The 12472-nt window shown below is 53.7% G+C and overlaps 1 non-coding gene and 1 pseudogene across 1 annotated transcript; one reads left to right on the plus strand and one right to left on the minus strand.

The window, feature by feature from the left end:
• The first annotated feature begins 3057 nt into the window (after positions 1-3057).
• On the plus strand, positions 3058-3130 carry TRNAC-ACA (transfer RNA cysteine (anticodon ACA)). The gene has a single exon. It is a non-coding gene; the product is annotated as a tRNA-Cys (tRNA).
• An 8398-nt stretch (positions 3131-11528) lies between these two features.
• LOC138431658 (5S ribosomal RNA) lies at positions 11529-11637 on the minus strand (annotated as a pseudogene).
• Positions 11638-12472: the final 835 nt, after the last annotated feature.

A 12472-nucleotide genomic window follows, 5' to 3' on the forward strand; every position in this document is an offset into this window, starting at 1 on the left:
GTGTCCTAACACTTGAAATAACTAGTTTTGTCTCATGCATGCTTAGGTGTATATTTTGGATTCACATTACCTCACATGGACTCTCACTGTGCTCTTAAGGTGATAGTAAACAGCTGGCATGTTCTGCACGTCATTGAGTCCCATTTCTTGTTTCCAGTGTCCTGTCATTATTTTTCCTCCTTTTGCCTCTGTCTTCTCTCTGGACTTGGAGGCCTTCTTTCTTCTTATTGGATGACTGATTTAATTTTTCAATGTTTTAAGAATTTACTAACTGCTAAGTAGTATGTCAAGGCTGTATATTGTCACCCTGCTTAGCAGAGTGCATGCATACATGCTAAGTCACTTCAGTCGTGTCCAACTCTGTGTGATCCTGTGGACTGCAGCTTGCCAGGCTCCTCTGTCCATGGGATTCTCCTCTGGCAAGAATACTGGAGTGGAATGCTATGCCCTCCTCCAGGGGATCTTCCCTACCCAGGGATCAAACCCATATCTCTTACATATAACCTGCATTGGCAGGCAGGTTCTTTACCACTAGCACCACCTGGGAAGCCCTCTATGCAGAGTACATCATTCGAAATGCTGGGCTGGTTGAATCACAAGGTGGAATCAAGATTGCCAGGAGAAATCCAACAATCTCAAATATGCAGATGATACCACTGTAATGGCAGAAAGTCAAGAGGAACTAAAGAACCTCTTGATGAAGGTGAAAGAGGAGAGTGAAAAAGCTGGCTTAAAACTCAACGTTTAAAAAACAAATATCATGGCATCTTGTCCCATCACTTCATGGCAAATTGATGGGGAAAAAGTGGAAACTGTGACAGATATTCTCTCTTGGGCTCCAAAATCACTGTGGCCAGTGACTGTAGCCACGGAATTCAAAGATGCTTGCTCCTTGGAAGGAAAGCTGTGACAAACCTAGACAGCATATTAAAAAACAGAGACATCACTTTGCCAACAAAGGTCCATCTAGTCAAAGCAATAGTAGTCATGTATGGATGTGAGAGATGGACCATAAAGAAAGCTGAGTGCTAAAGAACTGAAGCTTTTGAATTGCGGTGCCAGAAAAGACTCTTGAAAATCCCTTGAAATGCAAGGAGATCAAGCCAGTCAATCATAAGGGAAACCAACCCTGAGTATACATTGGAAGGACTGATGCTGAAGCTGAAGCTCTAATACTTCGACCCCTTTATGTGAAGAGCTGACTCTTTTGAAAAGACCCTGATGGTAGGAAAACCTAAGGGCCAGAGGCGAAGAGGGTGACATATAATGAGATGGTTGGAAGGTATCACTGACTCAGTGGACATGAGTTTAAGCAAACTCAGGGTGATAGTGAAGGAAGCCTGGCATACTGCAGTCCATGGGTCACAGAGAGGTGAGGACGGTTTAGCAACTAAACAACAGCTTTATAGTCATCCCTGGATATCTGCAGGGAGGGGGACAGGAGGGTGGATTGATACAAAAAAGGTGCTAAAGTCCCTTAAATAAAATGACACAGTTCTTGCATAGAACACCCCACCCCACCCTCTTGTATACTTTTAATCACTTCAATTACTTATAATGCCTAATATGATGGAAATGCTGTATAAATGATTACTGGAGTGCAGTGAATTCTAGTTTACCTTTGGTAACTTTATGGAGTTTTTCCCCCAAATATTTTGGATCTGCATTTGGTTGAATCCTTGAATTTGGAGCCCAGGATGCAGAGGGCTGACCACATCATGAATCATACCGGTCACCAGGACCACAGAGATACACAGGACGTGGCCCTTCTCTTACAGAAGTTGTAAACATGCCTGCACATCACCAGTAAGACATGGTGGTATGTGTGGCCAATACAGAGCAAATATAAGGTTCTATGTTGGTCTAGAGAGAGACTGGTTAGAGTAGGGGTTGAGATGGGCAAGACAGGCTTTGCAGCAGATGTTGTATCTTTACTTGTCAGTATTCTTCTGTTGTATCATATTCCAAAAGCAAAATTTATCGAACCCTCAAGATTGACCAATCTGTCATCAAATCTTTTTTCCCTGCTAAAAGAAGTTTTCTTGGAGGGACTAGTCTTGGCTAATTAATCCCATCAACAGAAATACCTGCCTTTCAGCATAATCAGTGAGCTCAAAACAGAACCATCCCTTCGCTTAAAAGTTCATGAGGTTCTGTCATGTATAGCAGTTTTTGGCTGGCTGCTTTTCTGTGTAAACAACAAATAATCTTGAAGGGATTTTACCTTCTGAGGACTAGATTCAAACCCAAGATAGGGTGATCTACTCAAATTTCTTCATACACTTAGAAAATGAAGTATTTAGGCTATTTGAAACATCTTTGTGAATGATAGAGACATTAAAATAAAAAATAAAAATCATCCAGATTCTTCACAAAGCATAAGTTTGTGTTTTGGTCAGCCCATAAAATTCTCTACCTTATGTTAAAATGTAGAAAATCCTATCCCATAAAGACACAAATTTAGAATTACAAATGTTTAGCTTGAGATTTTCAAGGGTAAGAAAAGACACTTGGGAAGAAAATAAGCCTGGAGCTATTTTTGTATCAGAAAGAAAATTTAGGAGAATCAAAATCTTTTATTTTTGTTCCATGATTTAATAATTCAACTGTATTTTTATTTCTTCCAAAGCAGATAGGCATAGACAATGATTGCAATAAGGTAAATAGGTACTTTTTCTTTTAAAAATCTTATACCAATACAATATTGTAAAGTAATTAACCTCCAATTAAAATAAATAAATTTATATTAAAAACCTTATACCATCTTTAGGATCAAATTCCTTCCAAATTTAATGTGATTAACTTCTGAATAAGAAATACCATTTTTAAGTAAAATTATTGCATTCCAGAGAGTATCATAGTTTAATTGTCATGTGGGATCTGAGTTCTCTGAGCAAGAATTGAACCTGTGCCCTGCTACAGCGGAAGCTCAGAATCCTAGCTACTGGATTGCCAGAGAAGTATTGTAAACAGCTAAAAAACAAGAAAGGGAAATCATATTGATTTAAACCATGCTAGAATAAATATTTTGCACATCACCAATAGCCAATAATGTTTTCCCTGATAGCTCAGTTGGTAAAGAATCTGCCTACAATGCAGGAGACCCAGGTTCGATTCCTGGGTCAGGAAGATCGCCTGGAGAAGGGAAAGGCTACCCACTATAGGCCATGGGGTCACAAAGAGTCAGACACGACAGAGAATTTCACTTTCACTTTTGATAGCCAATAATATTTGGAAGATTTGGAGATGATGTGGTTTGCATTACACATATGCACTTTAAAATACCTCATGAATAAAGTCAAACTTTACCTCAAACAGATGCTAAGAAATATGAAAATATGTAGAGTTTTGCTGTATTTAAGATCATTATCTAAAAACTGCTTGGTTTTTGTTTTTCCAGAGAGCACAGTCAGTTGAACTGGAAAAAACTGAAAATCATATTCAGTCCTCCAAAGACAAGGAAAACGCCAAGTCTCTGGACAAAGCTGAGAAGTAAGCACACTGTTGGCCCTATGGGCAGCATGCAGGCCATAGGGGGCTCTTTCCATTGGGAAAATGAAGTATCTTCTGTGCATCAGTGTCATGAATGGTGTGAGGATGAACGTGTTTATGTGCATCGTCTTTTTCCTCTTAGTTCAGTTCAGTTCAGTTGCTCAGTTGTGTCCAACTCTTTGCGACCCCATGAACCTCAGTATGCCAGGCCTCCCTGTCCATCATCAACTCCCAGAGTCCACCCAAACCCATGTCCATTGTGTCGGTGATGCTGTCCAACCATCTCATCCTCCGTCGTCCCCTTCTCCGCTTTCCCTCAATCTTTCCCACCATCAGGGTCTTTTCAAATGAGTCAGCACTGCATCAGGTGGCCAAAGTATTGGAGTTTCAGTTTCAACATCAGTCCTTCCAATGAACACGCAAGACTGAGCTCCTTTAGGATGGACTGGTTGGATCTCCTTGCAGTCCAAGGGACTCTCAAGAGTCTTCTCCAACACCACAGTTCAAAAGCATCAATTCTTGGGCGTTCTTCACAGTTCAACTCTCACATTCATACATAACCACTGGAAAAAAACCATAGCCTTGACTAGAAGGACCTCTGTTGACAATGTCATGTCTCTGTTTTTTAATATGCTGTCTAGGTTGGTCATAACTTTCCTTCCAAGGAGTAAGCATCTTTTAATTTCATAGCTGCAATCACCATCTGCAGTGATTTTGGAGCCCAGAAAAATAGTCAGCCCCGGTCTCCACTGTTTCCCCATCTATTTGCCATGAAGTGATGGGACCGGATGCCATGATCTTAGTTTCTGAATGTTGAGCTTTAAGCCAACTTTTTCACTCTCCTCTTTCACTTTCATCAAGAGGCTCTTTAGCTCCTCTTCACTTTCTTCCATAAGGGTGGTATCATCTGCATATCTGAGATTATTGATATTTCTCCTGGAAATCTTGTTTCCAGCTTTTTCCTCTTAACTTGGCATTATTTCCTTAGGTTCCTTTATGAACTGTCACTAATCCCCAACTTTTCAGAGCGAGTGTTTTGGCATCCTTTTTCAGTCCACATTTTCAGAAAGCATTTGCTCAATTTGGTGCAGACTGGAACTGTTACAGAAGTTGTGTGAGGTGGGTGCTTGGGTTCTGATACTTAATTGTGCTCAGTCATGTTCATATTTCAGACAAGTTGTCTTTAATTTACAGTAAATATGGCCAACTGAGTATCATTTGAATGCATTTTCTTTATTTTCCTCCATTTTGCAGTGAGCCCCTCAACAAATTGTTAGTCACTCCAACCAAATGCTTCAGGAATACCTATATGACTTGACAGGCGATGGCTGTGAGTGTGGTGGGGTGCCAGAGGACAGGGGCAGGTGGGGTGTGCGGTGCCAACAGTGCCTGGTGGCCGGGGTTAAAGGAGAGAGGGGGCAAAAAAGACGACAGCATGCGGTAATCCCAAGCGGTCTCCCATCCAAGTATTAAACAGGCCCGACCCTGCTTCGCTTGGGAGATCAGAGGAGATCGGGCGTGTTCAGGGTGGTATGGTTGCAGATAGAGACTGCTGCCGCCAGGCGCCCTAAGACCCCAGCGCTGCACCTCCCTTTCGCTCTGACCTGCCTGCCAGTCGGGAGAGCCGGGCGCACTTCTCCCCGTACCGCGCGCTGTACATGGGCCGCCCAGCCCACAAATGGACTCCATCCAGACAGGGCCGGCAGCCGATCGGCCCAAGCCGCCCCGCCCCTGTACACTTCTACCCTGGCCAGCACCCGGGCCCGGTGGGCTTCTGGGACACAGAGCGGGAGGCTGGGCGTGCGTGTGGGGGCTAGGGGCTTGGGTGAGGGGCGCGGAGGTCTCCGTGCTCTCCCACCCTGGTCCTCTCCAGGCCCGCCCCCGCTAGGCGGCTCTGCCCCCCACCATCCCATTCTGTGCTCAGGGCCACTTGGCCCCAGAGGTGTCTGGCTTGGGAGCCCGCAGCTGCCCTCGGTCCTGAGCCTCCTGCGGGCCTAGGCGCAGCCCCGCCGGGGCCTGGAGCGCCCATCCTGCCCGGCATCTGCCCGGTGCCCAAACGCACGAGGAGCCACCAGTGCGTTCGACTGGAGAGCGTCAGCCCCGCCCCATCGCCTTACGGAGGTCCCCCTTGCCCCACGCCGCCCTCAAGCACAGGACCTTCCTGAGAGAGCAGACTATCGACTGGCAGGCACACAGACAAACAGACCGGCACATGCCCTCACACCAAGAAGGACAGCTGGCCGGAGCAAGTTAGTCAGCAAGAGCCAGAATCATAGCACCTGTGAGAGGCCGGGGCCAGAGGAAGGGATAGGGGCCCTGCTGTCAGGAGACACAGAGCCAGAAAGAGACGAAGGTTCAGAGACAAACTCGAAGATGGCGAGAGGGAGACAGACACGCGTGAGCACACACACACACAGGGAGGCATAGACAGAGAGAGGGAGACACAGAGTGACTGACAGACGGAAAACGGGAGACAGACACGGCAGAGAGGATGGCATCTGATCCGAGACAGACACACTGGCAAAGACTGTGACACACCTCAGAGAGAGGCCACGCGGATGAAGCAACTTCCCCAAGGGAGGGGGCATCAGCCTTGGGCCAGGCCCCGGCTGGATGTGGTGCCCTGGGGCTGGCAGTTACCTGTGGGGTCCCCAAGATTTCTTTGCAGACGAGGTCTCAAAGGTCCCCTTCGGCTTGGCTACCTAAGGCAAGACCCAGCTCCCGCCCCCAGTCCAGAGAGTGAGTGTGTGAGAGTGTGTGTGTGTGTGAGTGTGTCTGAGGTCGAGGGTGTGGTCGGTCGACTAGGGGCCGGGTGGATACCGAGACTGGAGGGGGAAGGGTGTGGAGGCCAGGGGTGGGAAGCCTGTGTGGTCCCCTTGATGTCTCTCTCTCCCACTTTCTCCATCTCCCTTACCTGGGGTTTCCAGCTCTTGACCTGTCTTGGTGCCGGTTGGTGTGTGTGTGTGTTTCTCAGGCTGTGAGTGCGTGCGTGCCAGAGTATGTGGTCCTATGTGAGGATGGGGCTGGGGCTGGGGCTGGGGTTGCGGCTAGGGGTGGGGCAGCCCCCTGGATTGCCTGAGCATGCCAAGAGACCCTCGGAGGGAGACCAGACGGTCATCTGGTTCCCTGTAAGCTGAATGGCTTACAGAGTGGCTCGCGGGCCACGCGTCAGGAGTTGGAGCCCCAGGCACCCACCCGGGGAGGGGCTGTGGCTGCGGGGACCCAAAACTTGGGACGCCGCTGCCTGCGAGGGCCACTGGCTGGAAGGCAGGCGAAGGCTCTGAGCGCGGTGGGCTGCGAGGAGCCAGGGGGAGGTGGGGCTTACGGAGGTAGCCGCGCCAGGAGCCGGGGGCTAAAGGAGAGGGGAGGCAAAAAGCCTACAGCACCCGGTATTTCCAGGCGGTCTCCCATCCACGTAATAACCAGTCCTGACCCTGCTTCGTTTTCGAGATCAGACGAGATCAGTCGCATTAAGGGTGGTATGGCCATAGACGGAGGTGGCTGCAGCCCTAAAGAGCCCTGTGCTGCGTCTCCCTTTTGCTCAGACCTGCCTGCCGATCGGGACAGCTGGCCGCACCTCTCCACGGGCCGCACACTGTACTTGAGCTGCACGACCCGCGACCGGAATCCGGCCTGCCAGGGTCGGCAGCCTGGTGGCCGGCAGATGCCGCCCCGCCCTGCAACACCACCACCCCTGGTCAGCATCCGTTTGGCCTGGTCCGAGGGCTGGAGGGCTTCCTGGACCCCAAGCGGGTGGCTGGGCGTGCGCACCTGCGTGGGCTGGGGGATGGGGTGAGGGGCACGGAAATCTGGGCGCTCTCCCACCCTGGGCCTCTGCAGGCCAGCCCCCCTCCCCCATTCGCTGCTCAGGGCCACGAGGCCGCGAGGTGTCTGGTTTGGCAGCCCGCAGCTGACCGCGGCTCAAGGTCTTGTGAGCCTCTGCCGGCCTAAGCGCAGCCCAGCCACGTCCCGGAGTGCCCTTCCTGTCGGGCACCTGCCCGGTGCCCAAATGCACCAGGAGCCACCAGCGTGGTCCACTGGAGAGCATCAGCCCCGCCTCTTCGCCCTAAGGAGGCCCACTTGCCCCATGCCGCCTGCCAAGCACAGGACCTTCCTGAGAGTGCAGTTGAGCAACAGGCAGGCACACGGACAGACACACAGACACTCGCACGCACTCACACCAAGTGAGAGAGCCAGCCAGAGCACGTTTGTCAGCCAGAGCCAGAGTCATAGCACCTGTGAGAGGCTGGGGCAAGAGGAAGGGACCGGAGGCCTGGTGTCAGCAGACCAAAAGCCAGAAAGAAACAAAGGTTCAGAGACAGACTCGAAGATCGCAAGAGGGAGACAGACACGCATGCACACACACGCACACAGACACACATACACAGGCAGGCATAGATAGACAGAGGGAGACACAGACCGACTGACAGATGGAAAACAGGAGACAGACATGGGAGAGAGGATGGCATCCGATCAAAGACAGACCCACTGGCACAGACCGTGACACACCTCAGAGAGAGGCCATGCTTTTCCAAGGGAGGGGGCGTCAGCCTTGGGTGGGTCCCCAGCTGAATGCGGTGCCCTGGGGCTGGCAGTTACCCGTGGCGTCCCTAAGACTTCTTCGCAGCCTAGGTCTCAAAGCTCCCCTTCGGCTTGGCTACCTTAGGCAAGACCCAGACCCCATCCCCAGGCCAGAGGGTGAGTGTGGGAGAGTGTGTGTGAGTGTGTCGGTGGGCGAGGGTGTGGTCGGGTTGGCTGGGGGCCGGGTGGCTACCCAGAAAGGAGAAGGGAGTGTGTGGACGTCGGGGGATGGGAAGCCTATGTGATCCTCTTGATGCTTCTCTCCCTTCTTTCTCCATCTCCATTACCTGGGGTTTCCTGCTCTTGACCTGTCTTGGCGCCGGATGGTGTGTGTGTGTTTGTTTCTCTGGGTGTGAGTGCGTGTGTGCCAGAGTATGCTGTCCTGTGCGAGTTTGGGGCTGGGATTAGGGGTTGGGCTCGGGGTGGGGTTGGGGCTGGGGCAGCCTCTGGGATTGCCGGGGGATTGCCAATGGAGCCTCAGACAGAGACTGGATGGTCATCTGGGTTCCTGGAAGCTGAATGCGAAGGGGCTCGCGTGCTGCCTGGAGGCAACCCAGGTCTTTGTCTGGAGCCAGGGCCCCTGCCACCCACCCAGGGAGGGGCAGGGGCTGCAGGGACCCAGCAGTTTTGAAGCCAGTGCCTGAGAGGCCCGCAGGCTGGCTGGCTGGCCGGCCAACCTGAAGGCAGGCGACGACTTTGAGTGTGGTGGGGTGCCATGGTCAGGGGCAGGCGGGGTTGGCGGCGCCAACCATGCCTGGGGGCCGGGGGCTAAAGGAGAGGGGAGGCAAAAAGATGACAGCACCCGGAATTCCCAAGGGGTCTCTCATCCAATTACTAACCAGTCCCGACCCTGCTTAGCTTCTGAGATCAGACGAGATTGGGCATGTTCAGTGTGGTATGGTTGTAGACAGAGGCGGCTGCTGCCAGGCGCCTAAGAGCCCTCCTTTTGGTTCTGGCCTGCCCCTCGGGAGAGCCGAGCGCACTTCTCCCCAGACCAAGCTCTGTACATGCGCAGCGACTGAACTCGGGCCAGGCAGGGCTGGCAGCGCAGCAGCCGATGGAAGCCGCCCCAACCCCGCACACCACCATCCGTGGCCAGCACCCGCCTGACCCAGCCTCGGGCCCAGAGGGCTTCCGGGACCACTGAGCGGCCTGCCGGGCGTGTGTGTGTGCGGGGGCTGTTGGTTGGGTTGAGGGCTGCAGAGGTCTAGGCGTTCTCCAACCCTGGGCTTCTGGAGCCAGGCCCCCGTTGGGCTGCACCCAACCCCCATCCATCTCGCTGCTCAGGGCCAGTTGGCCTCAGAGTTTTGTGGCTTCAGGGCCCACTGCTGCCTGCCACCCATGGTCCCCCGAGCCTCCTGCGGGCCTATGCGCAGCCTAGCCGGGGCCCTGAGCGCCCCTCCTGCCAGGGCACCTACCCAGTGCTCGGACCCACCGGGAGCCACAAGTTAGGTGGAACAGAGCGCGTCAGCCCCGCCCCTTCACCCTACTGAGGATCTACTTGCCCCTACGCCGTCCTCCAAGCATAGGGCTTTCCTGAGAGAGCAGAGGAGTGACAGGCAGGCAGTTGGACAGACACACAGACACTCGCACACACCCATGCGAAGTGAGACAGCCGGCTGCCGCAAGCTCGTCAGCCAGAGCCAGATCCATAGCACCTGTGAGAGTCCAGGCCAGAGGAAGGGATGGGAGGCCGGGTGTGAGGAGACACAGAGGCAGAAAGAGACGAAGGTTCAGAGACAGACTCGAAGGCGCCGAGAGGGAGATGCAGGTGAGAGAGTAACAGGCAGGAAGGCCAGGGGTCTCCAAAGGGAGGAAACAGCCTGCAAGTGCGGCAGAAGGAAACAAACTAGCGATATTTTTTTCCTTCTCTATTCCAATTTAAAAGGAGATTTCTCTTAAAATACTGTTGCCATAATGACATCTGGTTTCACCTGAAGTTAACTATTCTCAAAACCTTGAGTTAACCAATGCATTTTTCTTATGGAAATGTTTGTCTTAAAGCTATGTTAATGTACTATGCATTTACCCCAGACTCTGTCTTCAAGTCGGCTCTGCCTAATGGCAAACTTGACAAACCAGTATGTTATACTCTGATATTGTTCCCCTAATCTATGTAAAAGAAACTATTTGCATAGTAATCTGCCCTTCTACAAGTTTCAAGTCAATCGTTTTATGGCCCAGGATGAACCATCTGGTGCTGAGATTATCCCAAAATGCATTTCATGGATGAGGGGCCTGGTGCCATTTTGAGTTTTAAGACATTGCTTTCTTTCATTAAAAGTCTGCTAGTGACTATATAACATCCAGCTGAAGACTAGCAGGGGGGGTACTCTTTCTATCCCCTTCTGATGCCTGTCAGAAGCTTTCTCTACCTCTTTTATATTTATTAAAGCTTTATTACACAAATGCTCTGAGCGATCGAGCCTCGTCTCTAGCCCCAAATTGAATTCTTCTCCTCCTGAGGCCAAGAATTCCAGCGTCTGTTCGTTCAGCAACAACCTTTCACAGGTAGACAGACATGCACGTGCACACACACGCGTGTGTACACACACACATTCGGAGGTAGAGACAGAGACAGGGAGACACAGAGCGAGTGACAGAGAGACAGAATACGGGAGACAGACACGGGAGAGAGGATGGCATCCAATCCGAGACAGACACACTGACACAGACGGTGACACAACTCAGAGGCCATGTGGAAGTAGCAGCTTCCCCAAGGTAGGGGGCATCAGCCTTGGGCCAGGCCCCGGCAGGATGTGGTGCCCTGGGGCTGGCAGTCACCTGTGGGGTCCCCAAGACTTCTTAGCAGGCGAGGTCTCCAAGGTCCCCTTCGGCTTGGCTTCCTTAGGCAAGACTCAGACGCCGCCCCCAGGCCAGAGTGTGAGTGTGTGTGTGAGTGTGTCGGTGGGCGAGGGTGTGGTCGGGTCGACTAGGGGCCTGGTGGATACCCAGAATGGAGGGGGGAATGTGTGGAGGTCGGGGGATGGGAAGCCTGTGTGGTCCTCTTGCTGTCTGTCTCTCCCTCTTTCTCCGCCTCCGTTACCTGGGGTTTCCGGCTCTTGACCTATCTCAGAGGCGGGGGTGTGTTTGCCTGCGAGGATGGTGCTGGGGTTGGGGGTGGGGCAGCCTCCGGGATTGCCTGAGGCTTGCCAAGGAAGCCTCAGACAGAGACAAGATGGTCATCTGGGTTCCTGGAAGCTGAATGCGGAGGGGCTTGCTGGCCGCGCCGAGGCAACCCAGGTCTGCGGCGGGAGTCCGGCTCGGCCACCCACCCGGGGAGGGGCTGGGGCTGCGGGGACCCAAGAGTTGGGACGCCGCTGCCTGCGAGGGCCGCCGGCTGGAAGGCAGGCGACCCCTCTGAGCGCGGTGGGGTGCTAGGGGCCAGGCATTGGTGGGGGCTTGAGGCGCCAGCCGCACTGGGGGGCCGGGGCTAAAGGAGAGGGGACGCAAAACGCCTACAGCAGCCGGTATTCTCAGGCGGTCTCCCATCCAAGTACTAACCCGTCCCGACCCTGCTTAGCTTCCGGGATCAGGCACCTTCAGGGTGGTATGGCCATAGACGGAGGCGGTTACCGCCAGGCGCCCTAAAAGCCCTGCTCTGCGCCTCTCTTTCGCTCAGACCTGCCTGCCGGTTGGGCCAGCCGGCCGCACCTCTCAACAGGCCTTGCACTGTACCTGAGCCGCAAGAGCCGCGACCGACTCCGCCTGGCCAGGGTCGGCAGCCCGGTGGCCGGCCGACGCCGCCCCGGCCCTGCACACCGCCACCCCCGGCCAGCACTCGCCTGGCCCAGGAGGGCTCCCGGCACCCCAGGCGGGCGCCCGGGCACGCGGGCTTGGGGTTGGGGTGGGGGTCGAGGAGGTCTTGGCGCTCTCCCACCCTGGGCCTATCCAGGCCCGCCTCGCTCGGCGGCTCCCTCCCCCCGCCCCCCCCCCCCCCCCCCCCCGCCGCGCCATCCTGTTCTCTGCTCAGGACCATGTGGCCCCGGAGGTGTCTGGCTTCGGGGCCTGCTGCTGCCTGCGGCCCGCGGTCCTCTGAGCTTCCTCCGGGCCTAGGCACAGCCCAGCCGGGGCTTGGAGCGCCCATCCTGCCCAGTATCTGCTCGGTGCCCAAATGCAACCCGAGCTACCAGCGCAGTAGACCGGAGAGCGTCAGCCCCGCCCCTTCGCCCTACCGAGGACCCCCTTGGCCCACGCCGCCTGCCAAGTACAGGACCTTCCTGAGAGAGCAGATGAGTGACGGGCAGGCACACGGACAGACACACAGACACTCGCACTCACTCACGCCAGGTGAGACAGCCGGCCGAGGCAAGTTCATCAACCAGAGCCAGAGTCCTAGCACCTGTGAGAGGCCGGGGCCAGAGGAAGGGACGGGAGACACAGAGGCAGAAAGAGACGA

The sequence above is a fragment of the Ovis canadensis genome, chromosome 1 (genome assembly GCF_042477335.2).
Source record: "Ovis canadensis isolate MfBH-ARS-UI-01 breed Bighorn chromosome 1, ARS-UI_OviCan_v2, whole genome shotgun sequence".
In the NCBI taxonomy this organism is placed as follows: Eukaryota; Metazoa; Chordata; class Mammalia; order Artiodactyla; family Bovidae; genus Ovis; species Ovis canadensis.